This window comes from Lupinus angustifolius, chromosome LG16, assembly GCF_001865875.1.
Source record: "Lupinus angustifolius cultivar Tanjil chromosome LG16, LupAngTanjil_v1.0, whole genome shotgun sequence".
In the NCBI taxonomy this organism is placed as follows: domain Eukaryota; kingdom Viridiplantae; phylum Streptophyta; class Magnoliopsida; order Fabales; family Fabaceae; genus Lupinus; species Lupinus angustifolius.
The window spans coordinates 13149827-13156785 of record NC_032024.1 but is presented as its reverse complement, the minus strand read 5'-3'; the positions used below and the strand labels follow the sequence as shown (position 1 = coordinate 13156785).

The window sequence follows — 6959 nt, the reverse complement described above, 5'->3', positions numbered from 1 at the left end:
GCTCGTTTAGAGGAGACAAGAAATCAAAATGAGAAGTATGAGTTCACCGTTGAGAAGCTCCAGAAGTCCAACAAAAATTTACAAGAGGAGGTGGCCAGCATTAAGAAGGACTATGCCAGCATGTGCTCTAAATCTGACAAGTTCAAGTTGATCAGAGAAAACAATGATCTAATGGAGCGTCTGAAAGCCAAAAGTCGTGCTGCTATGAACATTGTGCAAGAAAAGAAGGAAATTGAAAGAAACTTTGAGATAATCATGGCTGATATTGAATAGAGTCAGAAAGAGATTTCCCAAACAATGAGCATGATAAAGGATTACCAAGCAGTCCTAGAACATGCTCATAGAAGAGGAGATGAGATGGCGGCAAACCATCGGTTAGACATGGAAAGGGCCAATCACAGAGAAGATCGACTCGCTTTTGATTTGAAGGATCTTATGGGGGCCTATGATGAACTCGTGAATAAACAGAAAGAATGGACCGCGGGTTGGGATGAAACTCTCATGGAATCTGAACGGGCCAAAGAACAGTGGCAAAGGAGATGCAATGACATGATTAATGGGCTCGGTGATTTTACAGATGATTGGTTACAAATTTTTGATGGGGCCAAATATGAACTCAATGCATACCCCGACATTAATGGAAGACCAGCATTAGAAGCATTCCTATCTAATTGCTCTAGAGTAGCCAGACAGCTAAGGAGATGGAGAAAGGAAAGCAACAGAGAGTTTCATTTCTAATATGTATTTGTATTTGTAAGATTTTGAATTAGAGGAAAATGGAATAAAATGTCTAATGTAAATTCCCTTTACTCTGTGTAATCTTTCAAAATATGAATGAAAAATCAGAATCTTTTCAACTTCACTTAGAGGCATCACTTATATGCATGTAAAAAAAAGGGCTAATTGACACAAACTACTTATACACTGCTAGAGACTAGTCTTAAGATGCAATCTTGGTCCGAAACCTAGAGTTTCCTCTAAATATTGTCATCAACCGCATGCGACCTAGGGACTATGCTTCCTAATCATCAAATGCGAGATGAAGTGCTTTGCTATATTGAAGGGTCTCTCTGCAAGCCAGGTAAACCATTCGAATAAACTAACCTCAGTGTTAAATATTTCTTGTCATTAGGTATGGCCACTATTGCCTCAAAGCACCAATATAACACTCGGTTTTAAGCAAAGAAAATGGCAGAATCTGTAACAAGTGACGATAGCAGATCTGAGTTAGCATAGCTTAAAGCACAAATGAATGAAATGTTCAACATGCTGAAGGCTTTGCAAAGTGAGAAAGGGAAGAGCACTCAAACTGTCAATGAGGGACCATAGAGCAATCCTGCTCAACTGTCTAAAGGCAACTCTGGTCAAGGAGCTGGTACGAGCCAATAAAAGGAAGAGGCAACACAGTGGCCATTCTATGGTATGCCCCCTGATTATGTCCCACTTTATGAGGATGAGATGAATGAACCACACAGACAATCTAATGCTCATCTAGAGCAACCAACAGCCCAGGCGGGCATCAACGGGCATGATGAAGACCCCATTTATGAACCCTCTCCAAAGGCTGCATTTAATAAACATGCACCACACAATTCTGGAACATACCATAGGCAAACAACCCAAGGGGCCTAATTTGGTGACAATGCTGGGGTAGAAAAGTTAAACCTAATTGAGGAGAGGCTCAGAGCAATAAAGGGAGCAATTTTTCCGGACCTTAAGAATGCATTTGAGATGTGTCTCGTGCCGGATGTGGTGCTGCCTCCAAAGTTCAAGGTGCCGGAATTTGAAAAGTACAACGGAACGACTTGCCTAAAGAGCCACTTACACATGTATGCTCGGAAAGTGTCTGCATACCATGGAGATGACAAGCTGCTAATCCACTGCTTCGAGGACAGTCTAGCTGGGGCAGCAATGAACTGGTAAATTCGACTTGAGAAAGCCAACAATCGGACATTTCTGGACCTGTCTAATGCATTTGTTCGACAATACAAATACAATGAAGATGCTGCATCTGATAGGACATAGTTACAAAACATGTCTAAGAAGCCTCAAGAAAAATTCAAAGAGTACACACAACGTTGGAAGGGGTTGGCCTCTCAGGTGCTTCCAAGGCTAGAAGAAGATGAACAACTCTCTATCTTTGTTAACACTTTGCAAAATCCCTACTACGATCGCCTAGTAGCTGCCATGGCCTCTGGCTTCAACGCTCTAATAAGGGTGGGGGAGAAGATCGAAATCGGGATCAAGAGTGGAAAGATCATAGATGACTAATCAAATACCAAAAAACCAGGGTTCATGAAGAAGAAGGAGGGTGAGACACATTTTGTATCCAACGACTCCAAGAAGCAATCAAACAACAATTATCAGTATCAGTCATGCACAAACAACTATCAACAGCATCAATCAAGAACCCCAAACAACACTACTACCACCCAAAATCGGGGATATACACCTCGGGATAAGAGAATGGTGTTTGATCCTATCCCCATATCATACGTAGACATATTCACATACCTTATGAGAGAAAGGATAATAGCTCCAATTTCGGGAAGAATTCCTGAAAATCCAGGGCCATTGGTCGACCCTAATGTCTCATGCGCATACCACTCTGGAACTGTAGGGCATTCCATAGAGAATTACAGAGCCTTAAAATTCAAGGTACAACACCTCATCGACTCAAAATGGCTCAACTTTAGACAATCGGCGCCAAATGTTAGTAACAATCCTCTGCCAAATCATTGGAACCATTGGGTGAATGTTGTTGAAGAGGTCCAAGAGGAACCTTTCCTGGAGGATGTGTCCCGAAATACGCACACCGATGAAAGTTATCTTCAAGGAAATGTGCAATCAGGGTATAATTGAGGTGTTAAAAGAAACTGAAGATGGTGAAGGATGTTGTGAGATGCATGGTTTAACAGGCTATGTAATTGAGAATTGTGCAGAATTTAAAATACTATTACAAAAAATGATGGATACCAAATTGATGGTTGTGGGGAGAAGGTCGACATGCCCAAAAGTCAATGTAGTAGGAGATAATGAAGATATAACAACATTCATTCCAACATTGGTTCAATTCGAAGCTAGATCTAGCTCAACCACAATTGTACCCATACCTCACGAAAATGGAGCCTATGGTAGCAGACATACCTCACCCGTTTCCCTATGAATCCGACAAAGCAGTACCTTGGAGGTATGGCAGGGGGGGCATCACACTACCAGAACGTGCATTAGAGGTAACCAATGTCGCTAGAGTCAGCAGAATTACCCGGAGCGGCAGAATCTATGGACCTCTAGAGACGGGAAAAAACACAGTCACCATCTATAAGGGGAAAGAGAAGATTGATGCTCCAACAATCCCTGAAATTGGCCAAGAAGGATCGCCCATGGATGAGTTAAAAGATGGTCAAGAGATCACTAATGAGCAAGGCAATGAATTCCTGAAATTTATAAAGCAAAGCGAACATAAGGTGCTTGATCAGTTAAGTCGCACACCTGCTAGAATATCCATACTTTCATTGCTAATGGATTCAGAGCCTTATAGGAATGTACTACTTAAAATTTTAAATCATGCCCATGTCAGTCAAGATATAACTGCAGATAAGCTGGGGGGCATCGTGAATAACATTGTTGCTGACAATTTTATATCCTTCAGTGATCAGGAAATACCTCACGAAGGAAATGGCCACATCAACACTCTCCACATCTCTGTCATGTTCCAAGACTGTGTGATTGGAAAAGTCCTTATAGATAATGGTTCATCTTTGAATGTGATGACTAAGAGAACGTTGTCTAGACTCCCTGTCAACTACTCGCATATGAGGCCAAGTGCCATGACTGTTAAGGCTTTTGATGGGTCCAAGAGAGAAGTCATGGGAGAAATTGAATTGCCATTAAAAATTGGGCCTTGTACTTTCCATATTCTTTTCCAAGTGATGGACATAAGCCCAACATACAACTGTTTGCTAGGAAGGCCATGGATCCATACTGCAGGAGCAGTTCCCTCAACCTTGCATCAGCGGATCAAATTCATCATTAATGGAAAGTTGTTGATAATAATGGGTGAAGAGGATATGCTGGTATCTAGGCCCTTTGATACCCCATATATTGAAGCGGCCGAGGAAGCACTCAAAACCTCATTCCAGGCTTTGGAAATTGCCAACACCACTTTTGTAGAAGGGGCATCAATGATAGGGCCACATCCATCTAAAACAGCTTTAATGATGATTAAGGAAGGATATCAACCAGGGAAAGGCCTAGGCAAATACGGGCAAGGAGTAGAGGACATAATGATGCCCATCGGAAACAAGAACCATTTCGGCCTGGGCTATAATCCAACCAAAGCCGACAAGACAAGGATAAAAGAAGAGGCAAAAAGGAAAGGGTGGGCGCGCATGGGACAATTTGAGTATAAGAAGGCAGATTTCCCTATTCCACACACCATGCCATATTAGGTCAGCGCAAGGATTGAGTCTCAAGGATCGGTGTCCATGCTTGAAGGGGAATGCTCAAATCAGTCAGATTGTTATGTTTTCCAGTGCACCCCAGGAACCGCTCTCACCAACTGGGTTGAAGTCGAGGCACCACCATCAGTCTTCTGGGAGGACAAGTAATCTAGTGCTATACTCCATTAGCCATTCATAGAGCCTTTGGATGTTGTTGTTTCTTTGTTTAAGATTGAATTTTCATTTTTCATTATGTATTGGTACAATTTCAATGAATTAATTCATGCGTTTGCAATTTTCGCATCATATAACACCATACCATACATACATTAGTATTTTCGTTCATATTTTTGTTTTTCACCCTTTATTTCTCATTTATTTCCTTTCCACAAAAACACAAAAAAAAATAATAACCAATAAAACACCAAAAAATCAACATAAAAACTAACATTGACCTACTATAATGCAGATCTGAAAATGAGTCCGAAAATAGTGACCATGTTAATAATCATTCATACAACTTTGATCATCCTATAAACTTGGTAGGAGAGGAAGATAGTGAAGATGATTGGGAAACATCTTCTGAGTTATTAAGATTGGTTGAACAGGAGAGCAGGGGGATTGAACCCCATGATGAGCCTATCGAGCTAATGAATCTAGGGACGGAGGATGACAAGAAAGAGATCAAAGTAGGCACTCTGATGGACCCGAGTGAAAGGAACAAGCTAATCAAATTACTACATGAGTACAAGGATGTCTTCGCTTGGTCCTATAGCGATATGCCAGGTCTGGATCGCACTATAGTGGAGCACAAATTACCTCTGAAACCCGAGTCTTTTCCAGTCAAGCAGATACTGAGAAGAATGAAGCCAAGCTTCTCTCTTAGGGTGAAAGACGAAATCCAAAAATGGTTAACATCTGGATTCATAAAAGTTGCACAGTACCCCGAATGGGTAGCAAATGTGGTCCTTGTACCAAAGAAAGGGGGAAAACTCCGAGTATGTGTTGACTACTGGGATCTCAACAAGGCAAGCCCAAAGGATGATTTTCCAGTACCCCATATAGATGTACTGGTGGACGGCACGATAGACTATGCACTATTCTCATTCATGGACGGATATTCTGGTTACCACCAAATCAAAATGGTAGAAGAGGATGTAGAGAAGACCACTTTCATCACAATGTGGGGGACCTACTGCTATCAGGTGATGCCATTTGGTCTAAGAAATGCCATGGCCACATACCAGCGTGCCATGGTCACTATTTTCCATGACATGATGCATAAAGAAGTTGAAGTCTATGTCAATGACATAATATGCAAATCAAAGACTGAAGGGGAGCATGTGGGAAATCTACAGAAGTTGTTCAAAAGATTACGAGATTATAACCTCAAACTGAACCCCGCTAAGTGTAGTTTCGGGGTCAAGTCAGGTCGAGTTCTCGACTTTATAGTCAGTCAGAGGGGCATTGAGGTCGATCCTGAAAAGTTGAAAGCTATCATTGAGATGCCTCCTCCAAAAACGGAGAAAGAAGTCAGAGGTTTCCTGGGTAGGCTGAACTACATCTCTAGATTCATATCACAGTTGACAGCTATGTGTGAGCCCATCTTCAAGCTCCTGAGGAAGAACCAGCCCGTCAAGTGGAATGAAGAATGTCAAAAGGCTTTTGAAAAAATTAAGTAGTACCTTTTAAACCCACCGTATTAATGCCTCCGGTACCTGGACGACCATTGATAATGTACCTAACAATATTGGAAGACTCTATGGGGTGTGTCTTGGCTCAACATGACGAATCTGGCAAGAAAGAGCGGGTTATTTACTACTTGAGTAAGAAGTTCAATGAGACAAGATATTCCTTACTAGAACGCACATGTTGTGCATTAGCTTGGGCATCACGCCGACTAAGGCAATATATGTTGAGTCACACTTCATGGCTTGTGTCCAAAATGGACCCGATGAAACATATTTTTGAGAAACCGATGTTGATGGGAAGAATCGCTAGGTGGCAAGTACTATTATCAGAATATGACATTGTCTATGTCACCCAAAATGCGATCAAAGGAAGTGCACTTGCTGACCACTTAGCCCATCAGCCGATAGAAGGACATGAGTCAATGCATCAAGAGTTTCCTAATGAAGGTATCATGACATTGTCGTCAGAAGATCAAGAAGACAAAAAATGGACACTCGTATTTGATGGAGCCTCCAATGTGTTTGGACATTGGGTAGGAACAGTATTGGTATCTCCCCATGGCAATATCATTCCTTTCATTGCTAGGCTATGTTTCGACTACGCCAACAATATAGCTGAGTATGAGGCATGCGCCTTAGGCTTACAAGCGGCTATAGAATCAAAAGCAAAAATCCTTGAAGTTTTCAGAGACTCCGCTCTAGTAATCCACCAGGTAAAGGGAGAATGGGAAACTCGTGATAGCAAGCTGATACCTTATAGAGATCACATATGGAGGTTAGTTGAGCAATTCGAGCAGGTTGATTTCTACCACATCCCTAGAGAAGA

At 41.7% G+C, this 6959-nt stretch overlaps 1 pseudogene; it reads left to right on the top strand.

The window, feature by feature from the left end:
- LOC109329328 overlaps positions 298 to 6959 on the top strand; it is an 8099-nt pseudogene continuing 1437 nt past the window's right edge.